The sequence below is a fragment of the Moschus berezovskii genome, chromosome 14 (assembly GCF_049115385.1).
Source record: "Moschus berezovskii isolate FMDL1 chromosome 14, NW_MosBer_1.0, whole genome shotgun sequence".
Lineage (NCBI taxonomy): Eukaryota > Metazoa > Chordata > Mammalia > Artiodactyla > Moschidae > Moschus > Moschus berezovskii.
In genome coordinates, this window is record NC_142473.1 from 22,058,921 (window position 1) to 22,083,261 (window position 24,341).

At 40.1% G+C, this 24,341-nt stretch overlaps 1 protein-coding gene across 3 annotated transcripts in view; it reads right to left on the bottom strand.

The window, feature by feature from the left end:
* EXPH5 (exophilin 5) overlaps positions 1–24,341 on the bottom strand; it is a 114,252-nt gene that overhangs the window by 67,295 nt on the left and 22,616 nt on the right. Inside the window, exon 1 of one of the 3 annotated variants that reach the window (XM_088842915.1) lies at positions 10,622–10,975. The exons of the other annotated variants lie outside the window; for them this stretch is intronic. The gene's annotated coding sequence lies outside the window, so the exon portion shown is untranslated. Of the gene's footprint in view, positions 1–10,621; positions 10,976–24,341 lie in introns of those variants that run through there. 3 annotated transcript variants of the gene reach the window in all.

Sequence of the window (24,341 nt, forward strand, 5' to 3'; positions counted from 1 at the left end):
AAATCAACTCAAATCCAGTATTTTGGAAGTAGCTTTATCTTTAAAGAATTTAATGTTACTATATGAGACTCTCTCCCCTAGACCCCTTCCTACATACTGACCAAATAAGTAAGCCAAGGGGGAAAGAAAGATAGTTCTCAAATGGTTATTCAGTTTTTGCTTTGGGACACAGAACTTTAAGAAAATGCTTGAGGCTTCCTAAATGCCACCACCATGAATGGCCCCTGGGTTCTCATCAGGTATAATGAAGTTTCAGAAAGTCCATGACTTGCAAACCATTACCCACTGGAAGATTCAAAGAAAGTTTGACACAGACATCAGTTAAAGTTCATTGGTTTGGATTACAATTTGTAATACAGTTTGAAGTAACCCTTACTCAAAGGGTTGCTGCTTTTCCAAGTCCTCCCTAGCAAACTTGCCTCACAATGATCAGCTTGGGTTTAAAGGGCTTTCCTCCATCTACTCACCTGACTAACCAATATTCCATTTCATCAGAAATTACTGAAGAATCACATCCCAAAGGGCTTTACTTTGAAAATTTCCCCTTGAATCTTTGAAAATTTCCCCTTGAATCTTTGTGCTGAATATTATTAATGATAATTATTATTATTAATATGATCAGTTATGTCTGCGTTCATATGGTATTATTCATAAGATCTTATTTTGCCTTTAGATTTAGTTTCACTTATTTACCCAAACATACTCCTAAGAAGCACTCCTAGAAATATTCCATAACAAAATCAGTACCTGGGGTGAAATGAAGCAATGCCAGCAGTACAAATATTTGTCTCTACTCCAAATTATGTAACTTATTTTTGGAAACTTTACACTTAGGTAAAAGGAATTTTATTGGCAATACTGTTATTATGCATTATTTACTATCATTTTAACTCAGATTCTAATGTCTAAATTTTTTCTTTCTCATAACAAAAAAAATTGTGATCATTCTTTATAATGTATTAAATGCTTTATTATAAAATCTCAATGGTCTTTGGAGAAAAGACCTAAATGAAGCTTTGTTCCACAATAAAAATGACATGTACATCAGAGGCTGAAGTGAAGTGAAGTGAAGTGAAAGTTGCTCAGTCGTGTCCAAATCTTTGTGAACCTGTGGACTGCAGCCTGCCAGGCTCCTCTGTCCATGGACTTCTCCAGGCCAGAGTGGGTAGCCATTCCCTTCCCCAGGGGAATCTTCCCAACCCAGGGATTGAACCCAGGTCTCCCACATTGCAGGCGGATTCTTTACCATCTGAGCCACCAGGGAAACCCACCATCAGAAGCTATTATGTAATTTACATGGATATGTCTCCATGTATCAAGAAGAGGTACAGAATTGTTCTCAACCTGTAAACAATCAGTGGTCAAAAATGAACAGAAATATAAGTCGTAATGAAGCAGTAATGCCAGATGTATTTTACAGAAGAAAAGTAGAAATGAAAAGAACTTTTTACTTGGTATTGTAGATGGGTATGGCCTATTCTTTATTACCAATTGCTTTAGATTTTAAAAGTTATTCTCTGTTTGGTTTTAAATCACTTTGACTTTGCAAAAATGCTTGTTTTCTTTTAGGTAGGATATGATGAAATAACGTATAGCATAGAAAAAGAAATCTAGATATCTGGTTTCCTTCCTCTTGTTTTGCTTTGTAAATTGTGGAATGGACGTTTTACTGATATCCAAAAATAGGACTCAAGCCATAGAGGCAATGAATTAAACATGGTGGTAGATATGTCTGAGAAACATAGATTGCTCTTCTAGCATACTGGCAGTCCATGATGTGTTGGGAGCTTGTTCCACTTATAACAAAATAGTCATGGGTAGTTGCTGTGCTTTGGGTCATGTGATTCAAAATTCTTCACATTCCTGGCCCTAATCAACTAAACCAGGGATTTATGCTTGACCCCAAAGCTAATCATTAGCAAGAATGCTGTCTAACTGATGTGCTCTATTTTGGAAAGTGATTAATCACATCCTTCTTCTTGATATGTCTTGAAATCATTATTACAAGTAAAACGAACTAAAGTGACACAAAGACTGAGATACACAGTGAGAAGGTGTTAAGCAATACCATGAGTAGAAGCCATGAGGCAACAGAATCGGGAATAGGCAGACGCCAGAAACGGAGAAGGCAATGGCAAGCCACTCCAGTACTCTTGCCTAGAAAATCCCATGGATGGAGGAGCCTGGTAGGCTGCAGTCCATGGGGTCGCTAAGGGTCGGACACGACTGAGCGACTTCACTTTCACTTTTCACTTTCACACATTGGAGAAGGAAATGGCAACCCACTCCAGTGTTCTTGCCTGGAGAATCCCAGGGACGGGGGAGCCTGGTGGGCTTCCGTCTGTGGGGTCACACAGAGTCGGACACGACTGAAGTGACTTAGCAGCAGCAGCAGCATGCAGCAGAAAGGAAAGTGGCAAGAAGAAAATAAGTTGTGGCCACGGATGTGATCAGGGAAAAGCAGAGCAAAGGAGCTCAGCCACAACTCTGGTAGCTTTTCAGCTTGGTGGATTGGCACCAGAATGTTGCTATGTTGAAATCACTGTGTCCATTCCCAAGGACTGGTTGTACAGGGTGAGCCAGTTTTTTTCCTTACTTCCCCACTGCAGACTTACAATAGAGTGTTACTCATCACTTAAGATAAATTAGAGCAAGCTCCTTGTCATCTGAAAGAGTATAATGAAAACAGCCAGCCATAGCAACATGTAGGAAACTGTTTACAAGGGTGGGGGCAGGAAATTTCAAATGTCAACAAAACTGATTTGATTTGCTATTATATAATTTTTAAGTTCAGTTTTTTTCTAATTACTAAAGTGAAATTACACTCAGTTCAGAAGAATTGAAAATTGCAAAATCTTGGGGCGGGGGGAAAAGTCACTCAGTTTCCACAACCAGAGATACTGTGGTGTGTGCATATGTCCACTGAGCATTTTAAAACAGGGGTAATAGGATGTTACACTGGGACTTGGCCTGTCTTAGTTTTAGCTGAGCCATGAAAGCTACAGATTCCACATACCCAAGTGAATTGTGAGAAGACTAGTAAGGAGAATTTGCTTGGTAGAATTTATAATAACAAAGCAAAAAAAAAAAAAAAGCCAAAGACTTTATCTTATGTTTTCTTCTACTTTTATAGTTTCCAGTCTTATGTGAAAGCCATTTGAGTTGATTTTGAGTTGATTTTTGTGTATGCAGTAAGGCAAGGGTTCAGTTTCATTCTTTTGTATGTGGGTATCCAGTTTTCAAAGGAGAAAAGGAAAGATATAAGCATCTGAATGCAGAGTTCCAAAGAATAGCAAGGAGAGATAAGAAAGCCTTCCTCAGTGATCAATGCAAAGAAATAGAGGAAAACAACAGAACAGGAAAAACAAGAGATCTCTTCAAGAAAATTAGAGATACCAAGGGAACATTTCATGCAAAGATGGGCTCGATAAAGGACAGAAATGGTATGGACCTAACAGAAGCAGAGGATATTAAAAAGAGGTGGCAAGAATACACAGAAGAACTGTACAAAAAAGATCTTCACGACCAAGATAGTCACGATAACATGATCACTGACCTAGAGCCAGACATCTTGGAATGTGAAGTCAAGTGGGCCTTAGAAAGCATCAATACGAACAAAGCTAGTGGTGGTGATGGAATTCCAGTTGAGCTATTTCAAATCTTGAAAGATGATGCTGTGAAAGTGCTGCACTCAATATGCAAGCAAATTTGGAAAACTCAGCAGTGGCCACAGGACTGAAAAAGGGCAGTCTTCATTCCAATCCCAAAGAAAGGCAATGCCAAAGAATGCTCAAACTACCGCACAATTGCACTCATCTCACACGCTAGTAAAGTCATGCTCAAAATTCTCCAAGCCAGCCTTCAGCAGTATGTAAACCGTGAACTCCCAGATGTTCAAGCAGGTTTTAGAAAAGGCAGAGGCACCAGAGATCAAATTGCCAACATCCGCTGGATCATGGAGAAAGCAAGAGAGTTCCAGAAGAGCATCTATTTTTGCTTCATTGACTATGCCAAAGCCTTTGACTGTGTGGATCACAATAAACTGTGGAACATTCTGAAAGAGATGGGAATCCCAGACCACCTGACCTGCCTCTTGAGAAACCTGTATGCAGGTCAGGAAGCAACAGTCAGAACTGGACATGGAACAACAGACTGGTTACAAATAGGAAAAGGAGTACGTCGTAAGGCTGTATATTGTCACCTTGCTTATTTAACTTATATGCAGAGTACATCATGAGGAATGCTGGGCTGGAAGAAGCACAAGCTGGAATCAAGATTGCTGGGAGAAATATCAATAATCTCAGATATGCTGATGACACTACCCTTATGGCAGAAAGTGAAGAGGAACACAAAAGCCTCTTGATGAAAGTGAAAGAGGAGAGTGAAAAGGTTGGCTTGAAGCTCAACATTCAGAAAACAAAGATCATGGCATCTGGTCCCATCACTTCATGGGAAATAGATGGGAAAACAGTGGAAACAGTGTCAGACTTTATTTTTTGGGGCTCCAAAATCACTGCAGATGCTGACTGCAGCCAGGAAATTAAAAGACGCTTACTCCTTGGAAGGAAAGTTATGACCGACCTTGATAGTATATTAAAAAGCAGAGACATTACTTTGCCAACCAAGGTCCTTCTAGTCAAGGCTATGGTTTTCCCCGTGGTCATGTATGGATGTGAGAGTTAGACTGTGAAGAAAGCTGATCGCCCAAGAATTGATGCTTTTGAACTGTGGTGCTGGAGAAGACTCTTGAGAGTCCCTTGTACCACAAGGAGATCCAACCAGTCCATTCTAAGGGAGATCGATCCTGGGTGTTCACTGGAAGGACTGATGCTAAAGCTGAAACTGCAATACTTTGGCCACCTCATGCGATGAGTTGACCCACTGGAAAAGACTCTGATGCTGGGAAAGGTTGGGGGCGTGAGGAGAAGGGGATGACCGAGAATGAGATGGCTGGATGGCATCACCGACTCTGTGGACATGAGTTTGAGTGAACTCTGGGAGTTGGTGATGGACAGGGAGGCCTGGCGTGCTGTGGTTCATGGGGTCGCGGAGAGTTGGACATGACTGAGCGACTGACTGAACTGAACTGATCCAGTTTTCCCAACATCATTTATTGAACAGACTACCTATGCTTTGTACTTTGTGTATTCTTGACACTCTTTTTGACATATATGCATACATTTATTTCTGGGCTCTTTGTTCTGTTCCACTGGTCTATATGTATACCTTTACACCAGTATCATACTGTTCTAATTACTGTAGCTTTGTAATATATTTTGACAACAGGACGTGTGATATGATTTCATGGGTATGGCACCAAAAGCCAACAAAATATAAATATAGCCAAAAAAAGCAAAAGTAGACAATAAAGACTTTATCAAAATAAAAATCTTCTTCACAGCAAAGGAGACACTCAGTAGGTTGATAAAGTAACCTACAGAATAGGAGAAAATATGTGCAAATTATATTTCTGATAAAGGATTAAAACTTCTAAGATATATTGTTGCTGGCTGAAGGTCATGTCCCTGGTAGTTCAGTTCAGTTCAGTTCAGTTCAGTTGCTCAGTCGTGTCCAACTCTTTGTGACCCCATGAATCACAGCATGCCAGGTCTCCCTGTCCATCCCCAACTCCCGGAGTTCACTCAAACTCATGTTCATTGATTCGGTGATGCCATCCAGCCATCTCATTCTCTGTCGTCCCCTTCTCCTCCTGCCCCCAATCCTGACAAAACATGGTCCACTGGAGAAAGGTATAGCAAACCACTTCAGTATTATTGCCTTGAGAACCCCATGAACAGAATGAAAAGATATATAAGGAACTCCTAAAACTCAATAGCAAAACCCCTAATAATCTAATTTTAAAAATGGGCTAATGTCTTGAATAGACATTCCTCCAAAGAAGGCATACAAGTAAAATTATGGGCATATAAAAAGAATCTCAGTGTCAACAATCATTAGCAAATGCAAATGAAAACCACATTGAGATATCGCCTCACACTGTTAGGATGGCCACTGTAGTAGTGGTGGTGGTGGTGGTGGTGGTGGTGGTGGTAGAGATAGTGGCAGTAGTAGTGATAGTGGTGGTAGTAGCAATAGACAAGTGTTGGCAAAGATGTAGAGAAATGGCAACCCTTGTGCACTATTGATGGGACTCCAAAATGGTGCCATTACTATGAAAAACAGCATGGAGGTTCCTCAAAAAATTTAAAAAATAAAATTATCATATGATCTAGCAGTCACACTTCTGGGTATTTACCCAAAGTAATTGAAATCAGAATCTAGAAAAAAATATTAGCACTCCCATGTTCACTGCAGCATTATTCATAATGGCCAATATGCAGAAACAATCTAAATGCCCATCCATAAATGAACTGGTAAAAGATAATGTGGTATATACATATAATAGAATATTATTCAGCCGTAAAAAAGAAAGAAATCCTGCAATATGCAACATGGATGAACCTTGAGGACATTATGAAATAAGCAAATGAAATAAACCAGTCACAGGACAGATAATGCATGATTCCACTTACATGAGGTTTCTAAAACAGTCAAACTCATAAAAGCAAAGAATAGAATAACAGTTGCCAGGGCCTGGGGGAAGGGGAGATGAGGAGTTGCTAATTAAAGGTATAAAACTTCATTGATTCATGAATGGATAAATTCTAGAGGTCCGCTGTATAACACTGTGCCTGTAGATAACAATACTGTACCATGTACCGAAAAATCTGTTAAAGAGAGTGGATCTCATGGTAGCATAACAAGTCCCTTTGCCCACATTCAGGAGAGCAAAGACACAGAGTCGTTTTTTTAAAGATAGACTTCAACAGTACCACTGAAAGAGCTTAACGTATGTCCCTTAGAATTTTGGGGAAAGGACAACTGGTGTCAACTCGTGCCTGAGAAGCAGGAGTTTGAGAAACTGGGGCCAGCCAGCCCAGAATGAGGGAAGTAGAGGGAGATGGAAGAGAGATTGCTCAGTCCTTACTTCCAGAGTTTCTCACGCACAAACAGTTCTATGCGTTTCCCACAGATAAGACCTGGGTCACAGGAGAGGCTGGGGTGGGAGAAAGAAACCTCTTCATTCACGTCCGTGAGAGTTGGCTCAGGAGGTGAAGAAATTTTAGTAGAAAGGCTGTGAGTGAGTCACTGGATTCCTAGGGACATGGAGGAGTTGGCAGAGAGCAGGGGAGGGCACATTGCTACATCAAGAGAGCTGCAGAACAGAGCGTGAAAACCCCACCTGATCCCACAAGAAGAAAATTTAAACATCAGGCCAGCTTCAGAGAGCGTGAAGCCACGCTACCACTATCCCAGGCAAGCAAGAGCTTTCTAACAGACACCCCGTCCCCACCCAAACATGTACCTCTCCTCCCATCCACCCTCTATTTCAGCTCTGGAATGGTCAAGAGCCATCTCTGAGGGGATGGAGGGGAGAGGCTGACAGGGTAAGGTAGGATCAAACTCTCCCTCACTGTCCCCAGCTTCTCACTGCCACAAGCTGTGGCTGTACCAGGGGAAATGGCTGCTCTCTGAAAGACACTAGAATTCATCAGGGACTGGACAATATAGCCATCATATTGAATTGAGGCTGTTTTGTGTCCTCAAGTGACCAAAGGATGCTTATCACCTGAGAGTGGGCAGAAAAGTCATGGGACAGCCCAGGTTGTTATTCAATGACATTTCAAGGCAAAACTAAAGGTGTTTTCTGATTATATTCTGTGAGTCTTGATTGCTCAACATGACTGTTATACATGTATGTGTTTTTATTTTAATGTTTTTAAGCTACAAATATTTTTTTTTTGCAGCCAGCATGTCCCACTTAGGATTATATTAAGAATGCTGCACTACAGCAGTATCCTTTTACCATTGTGACTTTGTGCCACAGGGTATGTAACAACTTCCCTAATATTATATACGTGAGTTGTTTCTAAGTTTTCATAGCCATAATGTTGAAATGAACAGAATTCCAACCTAGCATTGTGCACCTCTCTGATGAATGTCTTAGGATAAATTTCCTTGAAGTAGAATTGCCAGAAAGGATAAGCACCCTTTAATGACTAGTGAAACATATTGACAAATTGCTCTGTGGAAAGCTTGTACCAAATTTTTCTCCAATTAGCAGATTCTATATCTGTATCAATTATCCCATGTTCTTGCCAACAGTAGTTATTATTGTTGTTAGTCTTGATAATCTGATATCTAATAAGAAAAAAGAATTTTTTCACAAAAATTTTTCTTTGATTATTGCAGAGGGTTGAACTTAATTTCATATGTTTATAGGCTCTGTGTCATTTTTTAATGACTTACCTGCTTAACACCTTTGCTTATTATTTGTAATTAACAGGTGTCATTGAAAATATTAGTTCTTTTAAACTCAAGGCAAAGGCCAAAAGAATGGCAGAGCTGGTAATTCTTGGTGTTTACTTCAAAGTGTAGCTCACAGAACAGTCTGTGTATCATAAGTGGAGGTCAAGTTGGCCACAAGGACATGCCACAGAGCAGTGCAAGCTGTTGCCTTCAGTGCACCTACCCTTCTTGGTTGTTTGACTCCTATTGCTCTTGCTTCTGTGGAAGTAAAAAGAGAAGCATCATGTGGCCCGATGTCCAGACATTATTGCCATAGATACTCTCCAGCGCTATCTTCATCTTTTCCCAGCCACTCGCCTCAGACTGGCATGGTTGCCTAACATTATTGTCTGTGCTTATATAAAAGTGCTAGGTTTGGATGGTGGGGACAATCAGATGATGCATTCTGATCCCTTTGTTGCTGGGGCTGATCAAATAACATCTCTGTGTCTCATTCTCCTCATCTGTAAAACTTTATGATCAGATTGCACATATCTGGACTAGTTTTCCATTACGCTCTCATTTAAATACTATGTGCCAGCCACCCCAAACTCTTTGTCATGCTCTGTGGGCCATTTTCCAAGTTTCTCTTCTGTTTGCAATGCCCTTCCTTTCACATTTTTTTTTTTTTTTGGTTGCATGACCAAAAAACTAGGTTGGCTCTTAGCTAAATGTTTGAAAGAACCAGGATTGACTGTTAGCTAAATGTTTGAAAAACATTCTTTGAGTGGAGAAAAAAAGAATTCAATTAAACTATAATGAGAATCTAAATTTGTAAGAATGATTTGAAGACATTAGGAAATTTAAGATCTAACAGTGGGAAAAGATACACACAAAATAGCTGTGATATAGACCCAATAGATTCTCTATTCACAGCACTTCTGATAATAACAACACTGAGTCAGTGCAGACCCCACAAGTCAAGGGCTCAGTCCAACAAAACTAACTCCACTTCAGACACCAACCTCATGTCCAGACTTCCAGTACTTCTGACCGATTGGCTGTAAATTGAGGGTTCCCCAAATCCCCTCTTTAGGGTTGACAATTTATTAGAACAGCTTACAGAACCCAGGTAAATAGTTTACTATCATCAATTTATTACAAAGGATATTTTAAAGGTTACAAATAAAAAGCCAGATGAAGAGACACATATGACAAGCTCCAGAAGGGTCCTGAGCACAGAAATTTCTGTCCCCATGGTGTTTAGAATATGCCACCCTCCTGGCATGCAAAGGCATTCTTGTTCACCAACCCAGAAGCTCTCTGAACTTTGCTGTTTATTGTTTTTATGGAGGCTTCATTATGTAGGCATGACTAATTAAATCACCAGCCATGGTGATTAAGGGGCGGGGGGAGGCAACTAGGGGGATGGCTAAAATTTCCAGCCCTCTCATCACATGATTGGTGCCTCTCACAACTAACTCCCATCCTCCAAGAGTTACCGCATTATGTAAGCTCAGGTGGTTGAAAGGGGCTTATAATTAATAACAAGAAATACTCCTCTCACCCCTCCCACCCAGGAAATATCAAGGTTTTTAGACAATCAGTGCCAGGAACTTTGGATGAAGACCAAATATATATATATTTCCTACTATAGCACAATCACGTAATAGAAAACCGAGACTCTTGGTTTGGGATCATAAAGAAAGATAAGATTAATTCTGGCTACAGGCTGGAAAAACATTCCTGAAAGTGGCCCATTGTCTTCGAAAGGAGGTAGGAAAAAACATAAAAGATAAAAAGAGAGACAAAAGAAGTAAGGACGGAGCTCCATCCCGGGAAGGGAGGCTTTAAAAAGAGAGAAGTTTCCAAACACCAGGAAACACTCTCACTGGTGAATCTGTGGCGAGCCTTGGAAACACAGAGGGCCACATAACCCTCTTTTTTTTTTTTAAGATTTTTTTAAAATCCACAGATTACCCACCAAACGGTAACTCCCAGTGGAGAAGCAGTGCAGACGCCTGCATATGCCATTAGCAAGCGGGGGCTGGGCAGGGAGGAGCTGGCTGAACTGCTTAGAGAGAGGACTGGGCTTGAATGCCGCAAGGGCAATCTGAGAGAACTGGGGATAGCAAAGCAGACTGGGATACCTTCCCCGCGAAAAGGCGGAAAGCTCTAACCTGACTCCACCAGCCCCACTCACAAAACAAAGGACCGAGCAGAGCAAGCTGGCTGCAGTTGGCCCATCCCCCATCCCCCGCCGAGACAGGCAGGGAGGGCAGCCAGAGCCGGAGGGGGCAACCGTGGCCCCAGAAAGGCATCGGATACATACTGCAGGCAGGCTTGTTGCTAATCAAGACTTCTTGGGCTCGGGCCGGTCAATATCTGCCTGAGAAGGTGCACAGGTTGTACACCCAGAAAACCGAGTGGCAGGGACTGGGGAGGCGATAAGTCGCAGCAACTATGCTTGCCAAACACCTGGTCACCTGAGCTGCTCAGACCGGGGAAGGCACAAAACGCAGGCCCAACCAAATCTGCGCCTTTGTGGAGTACCTGAGAACCTGATCTTGAGCCGCTCAGACCTGGGAAGTGCATACAACCCAGCACCAGCCTCAGACAGTTCCCGGCAGAGCAACCTAGAGCCTGTGCAGTGTAGACTGGGACAGCACACGCGCTGTGAGCGGGGGCAAACCCAGTGTGGCCGAGACGCTGCGATCACTCCCCACAGACACCAGAGATATTTGTCTGCAGCGTTCCTCCCTTCCCAGAACAGGACTGAACAACTGAGCCTTTAAAAAGTGTCCACCTGCACCCTAGTGTCAGGGTGGAAATTAGACACTGAAGAGACCAGCAAACAGAAGCTAAAACAGAGGGAACCACCTTGGAAATGACAGATAGAGTAGTCTAGAGGCTACTCCAAGAATAAGACCAAAAACCAGAGGCAAGAGGCTTAAGCCCAAATCCTGAGTACACCAAAGAACTCCTGATTCCAGGGAACATTAATCGATAGGAGCTCATTAAACTTCTCCATACCTACACTAAAACCAATCACCACCCAAGGGTCAACAAGTTCCAGAGCAAGACATACCACGCAAATTCTCCAGCAACACAGGAAAATAGCCCTGAGCTTCAATATACAGGCTGCCTAAAGTCACTCCAAACCCACTGACATCTCATAACTCATTACTGGACACTTCATTACACTCCAGAGAGAAGAAATCCAGCTCCACCCACCAGAACACCAACACAAGCTTCCCTAACCAGGGAACCTTGACAAGTCACCTGTCCAACCCCACACACAGCGAGTTAACTACATAATAAAGAGAACTCCACAAGCTGCCAGAAGAGGGAAAGGCCACCTCAAGCAAAGCAATATAAGCAAGATGAAGAGGCAGAGAAATACCCAGCAAGTAAAGGAACAAGATAAATGCCCACCAACACAAACAAAAGAGGAAGATATAGGGAATATACCCGATAAAGAATTGCGAATTTTGATGGTAAAAATGATTCAAAATCTTGAAAGCAAAATGGAGTTACAGATAAATAACCTGGAGAAAAGGATTGAGAAGATGGAAGATAGGTTTAATAAGGACTTAGAGGAAATAAAAAAGAGTCAATATACAATGAATAATGCAATAGATGAGATCAGAAACACTCTGGAGGGAACAAACAGTAGAATAACAGAGGCAGAAGACAGGATAAGCGAACCAGAAGATAGAATGTAGAAATAAACGAAACAGAGAGGAAAAAGGAAAAACGAATTAAAAGAAATGAGGACAATATTAGAGACCTCTGGGACAATGTTAAACGCTCCAACATTCTAATCATAGGAGTCCCAGAAGAAGAAGACAAAAAAAAAGACCATGAGAGAATACTTGAGGAGATAATAGTTGAAAACTTCCCTAAAATGGGGAAAGAAATAATCACCCAAGTCCAAGAAACCCAGAGAGTCCCCAACAGGATAAACCCAAGGCGAAATATGCCAAGACACATATTAATCAAATTAACAAAGATCAAGCACAAAGAACAAATATTAAAAGCAGCAAGGGAAAAGCAGCAAATAACACACAAGGGTATTCCCATAAGGATAACAGCCGATCTTTCAACAGAAACTCTTCAGGCCAGGAGGGAATGGCAAGACATACTTAAAGTGATGAAAGAAAATAACCTACAGCCCAGATTACTGTACCCAGCAAGGATCTCATTCAAATATGAAGGAAAAATCAAAAGCTTTACAGACAAGCAAAAGCTGAGAGAATTCAGCATCACCAAACCAGCTCTCCAACAAATGCTAAAGGATCTTCTCTAGACAGGAAACACAGAAAAGGTGTATAAACTCGAACCCAAAACAATAAAGAAAATGGCTACGGGATCATACTTATCAATAATTACCTTAAACGTAAATGGGTTGAATGCCCCAACCAAAAGACAAAGGCTGGCTGAATGGATACAAAAACAAGAACCCCATATATGTTGTCTACAAGAGACCCACCTCAAAATGATAGATCAACTAAACAGAAAATTAACAAGGAAACACAAACTTTAAATGATACAATAGACCAGTTAGACCTAATAGATCTCTATAGGATATTTCACCCCAAAACAATGAATTTCACCTTTTTCTCAAGTGCACACGGAATGTTTTCCAGGATAGATCACATCCTGGCCATAAATATAGCCTTGGTAAATTCAAAAAAATTGAAATCATTCCAAGCATCTTTTTTGACCACAATGCAGTAAGATTAGATCTCAATTACAGGAGAAAAACTATTAAAAATGCCAACATATGGAGGCTGAACAACATGCTGCTGAATAATGAACAAATCATAGAAGAAATCAAAAGAGAAATCAAAATATGCATAGAAATGAATGAAAATGAAAACACAACAACCCAAAACCTCTGGGACACTGTCAAAGCAGTGTTAAGGGGGAAGTTCAAAGCAATACAGGCACACCTCAAGAAACAAGAAAAAAGTCAACTAAATAGCCTAATTCTACATCTAAAGCAACTAGAAAAGGAAGAAATGAAGAACCCCAGGGTCAGTAGAAGGAAAGAAATCTTAAAAATTAGGGCAGAGATAAATGCAAAAGAAACAAAAGAGACCATAGCAAAAATCAACAAAGCCAAAAGCTGGTTCTTTGAGAAGGTAAATAAAATTGACAAACCACTAGCCAGACTCATCAAGAAACAAAGGGAGAAGAACCAAATCAATAAAATTAGAAATGAAAATGGAGAGATCACAACTGACAACACAGAGATACAAAGGATTATTAGAGAATACTATCAGCAAGTATATGGCAATAAAATGAATAACCTGGAAGAAATGGACAAATTCCTAGAAAAGTACAACTTTTCAAAACTGAACCAGGAAGAAATAGAAAATCTGAACAGACCGATCACAAGCACGGAACTGGAGACTGTAATCAGGAATCTTCCAGCAAACAAAAGCCCAGGTCCAGACGGCTTCACAGCTGAATTCTACCAAAAATTTAGAGAAGAGCTAACACCTATTCTACTCAAACTCTTCCAGAAAATTGCTGAGGAAGGGAAACTTCCAAACTCATTCTATGAGGCCACCATCACCCTAATTCCAAAACCTGGTAAAGATCCCACAAAAAAAGAAAACTACAGGCCAATATCACTGATGAACATAGATGCAAATATCCTTAACAAAATTCTAGCAATCAGAATCCAACAACACATTAAGAAGATCATACATCATGACCAAGTGGGCTTTATCCCAGGAATGCAAGGATTCTTCAATATCTGCAAATCAATCAACGTAATACACCACATTAACAAACTGAAAAATAAAAATCATATGATTATCTCAATAGATGCAGAGAAAGCCTTCGACAAAATTCAACATCCATTTATGATAAAAACCTTCCAGAAAGTGGGAATAGAAGGGACATATCTCAACATAATAAAAGCTATATATGACAAACCCACAGCAAACATTATCCTCAATGGTGAAAAACTGAAAGCATTTACCCTAAAGTCAGGAACAAGACAAGGGTGCCCACTCTCACCACTACTATTCAACATAGTTCTGGAAATTTTGGCTACAGCAATAGAGCAGAAAAAGACATAGGAATCCAAATTGGAAAAGAAGAAGTAAAACTTTCACTGTTCAATGATGACATGATCCTCTACACAGAAAACCCTAAAGACTCTACCAGAAAACTACTAGAGCTAATCAATGATTACAGTAAAGTTGCAGGATATAAAATCAGCACACAGAAATCCCTTGCATTCCTATACACTAATAATGAGAAAATAGAAAGAGAAATTAAAGAAACTATTCCATTCACTGTTGCAACGAAAAGAATTAAATACTTTGGAATATATCTACCTAAGGAAACAAAAGACTTGTACATAGAAATCTATAAAACACTAGTGAAAGTAATCAAAGAGGACACTAATAGATGGAGAAATATACCGTGTTTGTGGGTTGGAAGAATAAACATTGTAAAAATGAGTATACTACCCAAAGTAATTTATACATTCAATGCAATCCCTATCAAGCTACCAATGATATTTTTCACAGAACTAGAACATATAATCTCACAATTTGTATGGAAATACAAAAAACCTCGAATAGCCAAAGCAATCTTAAGGAAGAAGAACAGAACTGGGGGAATTAACCTGCCGGACTTCAAGCTCTACTACAAAGCCACAGTCATCAAGTGAGTATGGTACTGGCATAAAGACAGAAATATAGATCAATGGAACAAAATAGAAATTCCAGAGATAAATCCACGCATCTATGGACACCTTATCTTTGACAAAGGAGGCAAGAATATAAAATGGAGAAAAGACAGTCTCTTTAACAAGTGGTGCTGGGAAAACTGGTCAGCCACTTGTAAAAGAATGAAACTAGAACACTTCCTAACACCATACACCAAAATAAACTCAAAATGGATTAGAGAGCTAAATGTAAGACCAGATTCTATAAAACTCCTAGAGGAGAACGTAGGCAAAACACTCTCCGACATAAATCACAGCAGGATCCTCCAAGACCCACCTCCCAGAATATTGGAAATAAGAGAAAAAATAAACAAATGGGACCTAATTAAAATCAAAAGCTTCTGCACAGCAAAGGAAACTATAAGTAAGGTGAAAAGACAACCTTCAGAATGGGAGAAAATAATAGCAAATGAAGCAACTGATAAAGGATTAATCTCCAAAATATACAAGCAGCTCCTGCAGCTCAAGTCCAGAAAAATAAATGACCCATTCAAAAAATGGTCCAAAGAACTAAGCAGGCATTTCTCCAAAGAAAACATAAAGATGGCTAACAAACACATGAATAATGCTCAACATCCCTCATAATCAGAGAAATGCAAATCAAAACCACAATGAGATACCATTTCATACCAGTCAGAATGGCTGCTATCCAAAAGTCTACATGCAATAAATGCTGGAGAGGATGTGGAGAAAAGGGAACCCTCTTACACTGTTGGTGGGAATGCAAACTAGTACAACCACTATGGAGAACAGTGTGGAGATTTCTCAAAAAACTGGAAATAGACCTGCCATATGATCCAACAATCGCACTCCTGGGCATACACACCGAGGAAACCAGAATTGAAAGAGACACATGTATTCCAATGTTTATTGCAGCACTGTTTATAATAGCCAGGACATGGAAACAACCTAGATGTCCATCTGCAGACGAATGGATAAGAAAGTTTTGGTACATATACACAATGGAGTATTACTCAGCCATTAAAAAGAATGCATTTGAATCAGTTCTAATGAGGTGGATGAAACTGGAGCCTATTATACAGAGTGAAGTAAGCCAGAAAGAAAAACACCAATAGAGTATACTAACGCATATATATAGAATTTAGAAAGATGCAAATGATAACCCTGTATACGAGACAGCAATAGAGACACAGATGTATAGAACAGTCTTCGGGACTCTGTGGGAGAGGGTGAGGGTGGGATGATTTGGGAGAATGGCATTGAAACATGTATGTTGTCATATGTGAAATGAATCGCCAATTCAGGGTCGATGCATGTTACAGGATGCTCGGGGCTGGTGTGCAGGGATGACCCAGAGGGAGGATAAAGGGAAGAGGGAGGTGGGAGGGGGGTTCAGGAGGGGGAACTCATGTACACTGGGGCGGATTCATGTCAATGTATGGCAAAACCAACCAATATAATATTGTAAAATAATTAGTCTCCAATAAAAAAAAATAATAAAGTTAAGTTTGAGACTCCATAAAAGTCTCAGCAAAAAAAAAAAAGGGGGGTCTATGGTTATATAAATAATTAGGTCAAGTTTATTGAGAACAGATCTATTTTTTAAAGAAGTCTTAATTTGGTTATATTTGGTAAAAATGAGTGTGATTTTAGGGAGAAAAGGATGTTTCAATAAATGTTAAATCCCAGTTTGTTAATGGCAGTCTACCAATGGAGGTAGTAAGACTCATTTCTTGGATAGTTCCTTGCTGTTATGTGATATTAATGTAAAATTTAATTGAATTCTTAAAGAACACCCTAAGTTTGTTTCTGAAGCTTATCTCAGTGATCTATCTTTGGATAAAGATCAGATGCCTCGTGACCTGCAACCAGGACTAAAAAAAAAAGACATAATTTAAAGGACTGTCTCCAACCTGGATGGAAGGACTTTTTTCAGAAGAAACTACACTACACCAGGATGAGAAGACGACGACATCAGAGGTAGACAGCTTGCCCAAGATGCTGGACCTGATTCGTATGATCATTTATAATGTTTTCTTGACTTCTTAGCCCTCTGCATATAAATCAAATGCTTTTCTACCATAGGCCTGATCCTATGCTAGTTTTAGACATTAATCCAATTGTCGGGTTTGTAGACATGTAAAGGCTCATTCTGCTTATACAAAAACTCTGTTAGACTTGTGCCATCCTAATGTCCTTAAACCATGGCAACAGTCTGCTTCTAAATTGGAAAATTAAAAACACTTGCTGGAAATCAGAGTCAGGGCTATGGGAAATCCAAGATGGCTGCTTGGCTTTTCCCAGCTCCCTGACAAACCTCATTTTTTATTTGGTGGGTTAAAGCCTCCCTGGCTATAGGGCCTCCATAATGAAAAATCACGGAATATTAAGTTTTGTAAATTGTTAAATTAAGTTTCTAGTTTTGTTAATGTCTAGTGTTTACTAAGACTCACTGCTGAGACAGTTCCTTGTTACGTGATACTGCTAAAAGATTTAATTAAGTTATTAAAAAGGACATTCTAGGTTAGTTTCTAAGGCTTATCTCAGAAACCAATCTTCAGATAAAGGTCGGATGCTCCATAATGTACAACCAGGAGATTAACACCAGACTATAATCATTTAACGAATGAAGTCAGGTGACTTGGGGTGTGCCAGGCTTTATCTAATGAAAGTTCTTGACTTATAATTCTTATTTTACTAATAACTGCTAGCTATGGCTATATTATTTTCTATGTCACTTGTTTCACTGAGCCAGTTCCATATGAGATCAATAATTGTAATAATGTGACTCTGGGTATGGGAAAAAGCAACAAGAGGAAATATTTTCCTGGACCAGGAGGCTAGTAAGACAGTGGTCCAGAGACTTTTGCTACTTGCAAGACCTGGTCCAATTTTAGCACACTGAGTGGCCCATCACTTCCCTAGACCTGGGAATGAGCCTTCCCAGCACCGCGGGACACAATGGCCATGAAATGGTGTCACATGGTCAGATATGTGGCTATGAAGGGACCCTGCTCACTGGAAGTTGGTACTTGCCAGCTGCCTCTACAAAGATTACATCATGACCATTGCAAGCTGCTGACCTTCAACACCTCCTGAAAGAAGTTCAGGGTGAAAATCAGGAATGAGACACTCTGTGCTTTGAAAAAACAAAAAACTGGCAGAACAGGCCTTCAGATAGTTAGATCTTTTCAGAAAAAGGTTTTATGAGTTCCAATTCTTGCATCTTCTTATACCAAGAAAAACACTGACGTCATTAATGGTGAAATCTGCTTTGGCTATTAAAAAAAATTTTTTTTTTTTTTTTACAATTAAAAGTCAAAATAGAGTAGCTATGGTTCAGACATCCTGAGAAATAACTATTTCCCAGATATCCTGAAAAATGATATTTCGGGTGTGATTTCAGATTAGGCGCTGTGACCTAATGTAGAACTTAATGCTCCTGTAATGCATTTTTGCTTCTGTAATTTGCTTGCTGCTCGTAAAACCAAAGTTACTCCATTTTAAGATAAGGTTGTTTTTAAGTAAAGATTCCTAAAATTGTTTTTGAAAAAATAAAAAAAGTGGAGAAAAAAATAAAAAATAAAGAAGGCTGAGCACAGAATTAAAAAAAAAAAAAAAAAAGACAGGTAGAATACAGATTGGAGTATAAGTCCTGTTAGGGCAGAGTCTGAATCCATGGTTGTTCCTTACTAGTGAAGCTCATTCCCCAGTGAATGACGGAATAGTTTGGACAGTAGGTACAGGGTGTGTGTGTGTGTAGAGCCAGGGAAGGAGGATGCACGCAGACCATCATTGGCAGAAAGTAATCTGAGCAAAGGACGTGAAGTAGGAAAGTAAAGAACTTTGTTTTTTGTTTGTTTGTTCTATTTTAAATGGTCATAGGGAGTTTACATTTGCTGGCCTTACATCAAGAGAGATTATCCAAATTTACTCATGGAGATCAACCACTATCTATTAATATTTTTAATACTGTCCTGGTCATTGGATTATAGAGAAGAATTACCTGAAATTCTCTCAATTCTTTTGTACATATACACATAAATTTCAATACTAAGATCATGCAAGTCTTGTGGAGACTCCTATGCTCTCATGTAAAGAACAGGCCTTGGAGGAGAAGCTAAAGATTTCTTTTTGTGGCCTCCAGCCTATCACTTACACAGCTAGTGACTGCTCCCTGATGTAGCAGATTCAGCTGAAAGCCTGAGATATGGAGAAAGTGATGTGTAACCCTTTCTCCATATCTTCTGATAAGACAGAAGTTTTATCAGAAGTGATTTTGTGTATTTTTCATACACAGAAAAAATATAAACAGTTAACCTAAATCTAATTTTCCATGCAAAAGATTGCTAAAAATTAGCGAACATTCAGCAGAAGTTACCAACGGTGAATGGATCTCTGGGGAGGAGGAGGAAACGAATTCAAACGACAGAATGCCCTAGCAAGCCAGCGGTTTCCCACAATACATAAACATCAGCCTTTTTCCTTAGGACTTTTGTTTATAATATTGACATGAATAGCTTTCCTGAATTGAAGATTTACATATTCCAGCTAGAAATTAAAGTTCAATTAGTTTGTTATGTAGATTTGATTCAATGGAAGCATTAACAAGTCATAATTGAAAATTATTTTCCCTTTATACACCTTCCATTTATCCACATCCAACCACCCTTCAAGGCCAGTTTCTTTATTAAGTCTTTCCTAATAACTTCAGCTACTATCCATCTTTCTCTAGTGCTAAAATCCTACTGTCTGTACCACCCATCAGGTACTCAGTCATGTGTAACCTTATAATATTATTTAAATTTTCACAACTTGTCCACCCAAATGATAGGTTATAAATTTCTCGGGTTCTGCACCTTGAGTTTACCAAAGAAGTTTGCATAGCCCATACAAATAGTAGGTCTTCAAAATATTTGTCAATGATTTCTTATTTTAATAAAAATATCACTAATCTTGATCCTAAAATATGTTGGGATTTATTTAAATAAACTACTGTTATAATAAACTTGCAAAGGGGTATACTTTTTCTTTATCATCGTTCCTGCTGAAGACACCATTCTCAGTCTTGCTGCTTTGAACCGAGAGGTGTGCGTTCAACATATTAAAGCAAAGTCTGAAAGACCCAGGGCCAAACGGTCTGCCAGGGCCTTCAGCCTGGTGTAAGCAGCTTACCTGATGGGTGCTGAGTAGCACAAGGCAGAATGATGGCTTTGCCTCTCTTCAGTGACTCTAGACAGCGTCTGGACAAGATTTCCAACGCCCTAGGCTGGTGGGCAGGGCACAAGGAAAACAGGGGATCATCCCCCAACTTGCTGAAGGTGAAATACACTTCTGCTGAGTCCAGAATGAAGAGAATGGTACTGCTGAACAGCAGCTTGCTGCCACTTTTCAGAGGGAAACAGACACTCGAAATAAAATGGCTTGCTTCTTTTTGGAAGAGGAGGAAAAGGTATTTTAATGATCAGTCAGTCTTAATTATTTTTACTTGCAATTGGAGAGAAATAAACCTCCTGACAGAAGTCCAGAGCTGAAGGGGAGGAAATGAAACCCCTTGCAGTTTCCTCTGCTGACTGAGCACCTGCTGTCCGGCAGGCTGTTCACCCTGGCTTGGCCATGGTGTGGCTCCTGTAGGCCAATCAGCTCCCCCCTCTCCTGCTTTCACCTTCTCCCCAGATTCCTTTACAGGCCATCTGGAGCAGGGGAATAAGTTTCAACCTCCCTTGTCAGAATTCTGTTTTGAAATCTGCTTACTCTTCCCTTCACCCCCAATCCTGGTCACAGGCCCAAAATGAATTTAACTGTTAGGAGATAATACTCATCGAGAGATAATGTATCTTTTGTTTCTTTAGGTAAATTTATTCTGAAGTATTTTATTCTTTTCATTGCAATGGTGAATGGGACCATTCTTAATTTCCTTAATTTCTCTTTCTGTTTTTGCATTGTTAGAGTATAGGAATACAAGGGATTTCTGTGTATTAATTTTATAGCCTGCAACTTTACTATACTCACTGATTAGCTCTAGTAGCTTTCTGGTAGTGTCTTTAGGGTTTTCTATGTAGAGGATCATATCATCTGCAAATAGGGAGAGTTTTACTTCTTTTTCAATCTGGATTCCTTTTATTTCTTTTTCTTCTCTGATTGCTGTGGTGAGGACTTCCAAAACTATTTTGAATAGTAGTGGTGAGAGTGGGCACCCTTGTCTTGTTCCATATTTTAGAGGAAATGCTTTCAATTTTTTGCCATTGAGCATAATGTTTGCTGTGGGTTTGTCATGTATGGCTTTTATTACATTGAGGTATGTTCCTTCTATGCCTGTTTTCTGGAGATTTTTTTTGTCATAAATGGGTATTGAATTTTGTCCGAGACTTTCTCTGCATCTATTGAGATAATCATAAGGTTTTTAATCTTTCAATTTGTTAATATGATGTATCACATTGATTTGTGAATATTGAAGAATCCTTGCATCCCTGGAATGAAGCCCACTAACAAAGCAACTGACAAAGAATTAATCTCCAAACAAGCAGCTCATGTAACTCAATACCAGGAAAATAAACAACCCAATCAAAAGGTGGGCCAAAGAACTAAACAGATATTTCTCCAAAGAAGACTTACAGATGGATAACAAACACACGAAAAGATGCTCAACATCACTCATTATCAGAGAAATGCAAATCAAAACCACAATGAGGTACCATCTCATGCCAGTCAGAATGGCTGCCATCAAAAAGTCTATAAACAGTAAATGCTGGAGAGGGTGTGGAGAAAAGGGAACCCTCTTACAATGTTGGTGGGAATGCAAACTGAAATGAATGAAAGCCACTATGGAGAACAGTGTGGAGATTCCTTTAAAAATGGAAATTAAAACTGCCATCAGTTCAGTTCAGTTCAGTTCAGTCACTCAGTCATGTCCGACTCTCCGCGACCCCATGAATCACAGCACGCCAGGCCTCCCTGTCCATCACCAACTCCCGGAGTTCATTCAAACTCATGTCCACAGAGTCGGTGATGCCATCCAGCCATCTCACTCTCTGTCATCCCCTTCTCCTCACGCCCCCAACCTTTCCCAGCATCAGAGTCTTTTCCAGTGAGTCAACTCGTCGCATGAGGTGGCCAAAGTATTGCAGCTTCAGCTTTAGCATCAGTCCTTTCAATGAACACCCAATCCCACTGCTTGGCATACACACCAAGGAAACCAGAATTGAAAGAGACACATGTATCCCAATGTTCATTGCAGCTCTGTTTGCAATAGCTAGGACATGGAAGCAACCCAGATGTCCATCAGTAGATGAATGGATAAGGGAGTTGTGGTAGATATACACACAGAATATTACTCAGCTATAAAAAAGAACACATTTGAATCAGTTCTAATGAGGTTGATGAAACTGGAGCCTATTATACAGAGTGAAGTGAGTCAGAAAGAGAAACACCAATACAGTATATTAATGCATATATATGGAATTTAGAAAGGTGGTAATGATGATCCTCTATTTAAGACAGCAAAAGAGACACAGATGTAAAGAACAGACTTTTGGACTCTGTGGGAGAAGGCAAGGGTGGGATTATAAGAGAGAATAGCATTGAAACATGTATATTACCATATGTGAAATAGAGGACTAGTGCAAGTACTTGCATGAAGCAGGGCACTCAAAGCCAGTGCTCTGGGAAAACCCAGAGGGTACAGTGGGGTGGGAGGTGGGAGTGGGCTTCAGGATAGGAAGACACATGTGCACCTGTGGCTGATTCATATCGCTGTATGGCAAAAACCACCACAATGTTGTAAAATAATTGTCCTCCAATTAAGATAAATTAATTTTAAAAATCCACAAGGATCTAAATAGCATAATGATTTGGTACCCATGTCCAGCTGTTAAAAATAAGTCTTCCCTGAGACCACACATAGGGTTAAATGATCTCTTTGTCCCTGTGTGAAAGTGTCTTATCCACCACATTATAGTGAATATACTGTTTTCAAATCCATCTCCTTTACATTAAGAGATTGTAGACAGAACTTCAGTATGTTTGATACTAAGCTCACGGTAGGATCTTAAGTATTGTTGTTCAATTGCTAAGTCATGTCTGACTCTTTGTAACCCAATGGACTGCAGCACACTAGGCTTCTCTGTCCTTCCCTATCTCCTGAAACTTGCTCAAACTCACATCCATTATGTCGGTGATGCCATCTAATCATCTCATCCTCTGTTGCCCCCTTCTCCTCCTGTTCCCCATCTTTCCTAGCATCAGGATCTTTTCCAAGGAGTTAGCTGTTCACATCAGGGGGAAAAATTATTAGAGCTTCAGCAGAAGTCCTTCCAGTGAATACTCAGGTTTGATTTCCTTTAGGATTGACTGATTTGTTCTTCTTGCAGTCCAAGGGGCTCTCAAGAGTCTTCTCCAGCACCATAGTTCAAAAGCATCAATTCTTTGGCGCTCAGCCTTCCTTATGGTCCAACTCTCACATCCATACAGGACTACTGGAAAAATCATAGCTTTGACTACGTGGATCTTTGTTGGCAAAGTGATGTCTCTGCTTTTTTATATGCAGTGGTTTGTCACAGCTTTACTTCCAAGGAACGTCTTTTAATTTCATGACTGAGGTCACTGTCTGCAGCGACTTTTGGAGCCAAAGAAAATAAAATCTGTCACATTTCCACTGTTTCCAAATCTATTTGCCATGAAGTGATGGGACCTGATGATATGATCTCAGTTTTTTTTTTATCTGAGTTTTTCAAATGTTGAGTTTTAAGCCAGCTTTTTCACTCACCTCTTTTACCCTCATCAAGAAGAGCTTTAGATACAGTTCAGTTCAGTTCAGTTCAGTTCAGTCGCTCAGTCGTGTCCGACTCTCCGCGACCCCATGAATCACAGCACGCCAGGCCTCCCTGTCCATCACCAACTCCCGGAGTACACTCAAACTCATGTCCACAGAGTCGGTGATGCCATCCAGCCATCTCATTCTCCGTCGTCCCCTTCTCCTCCCGCCCCCAACCTTTCCCAGCATCAGAGTCTTTTCCAGTGAGTCAGCTCGTCGCATGAGGTGGCCAAAGTATTGGAGTTTCAGCTTTAGCATCAGTCCCTCCAATGAACATCCAGGATTGATCTCCTTTAGAATGGACTGGTTGGATCTCCTTGCAGTATAAGGGACTCTCAAGAGTCTTCTCCAACACCACAGTTCAAAAGCATCGATTCTTCGGCGATCAGCTTTCTTCACAGTCCAACTCTCACATCCATACATGACCACGGGAAAAACCATAGCCTTGACTAGAAGGACCTTGGTTGGCAAAGTAATGTCTCTGCTTTTTAATATACTATCAAGGTTGGTCATAATTTTCCTTCCAAG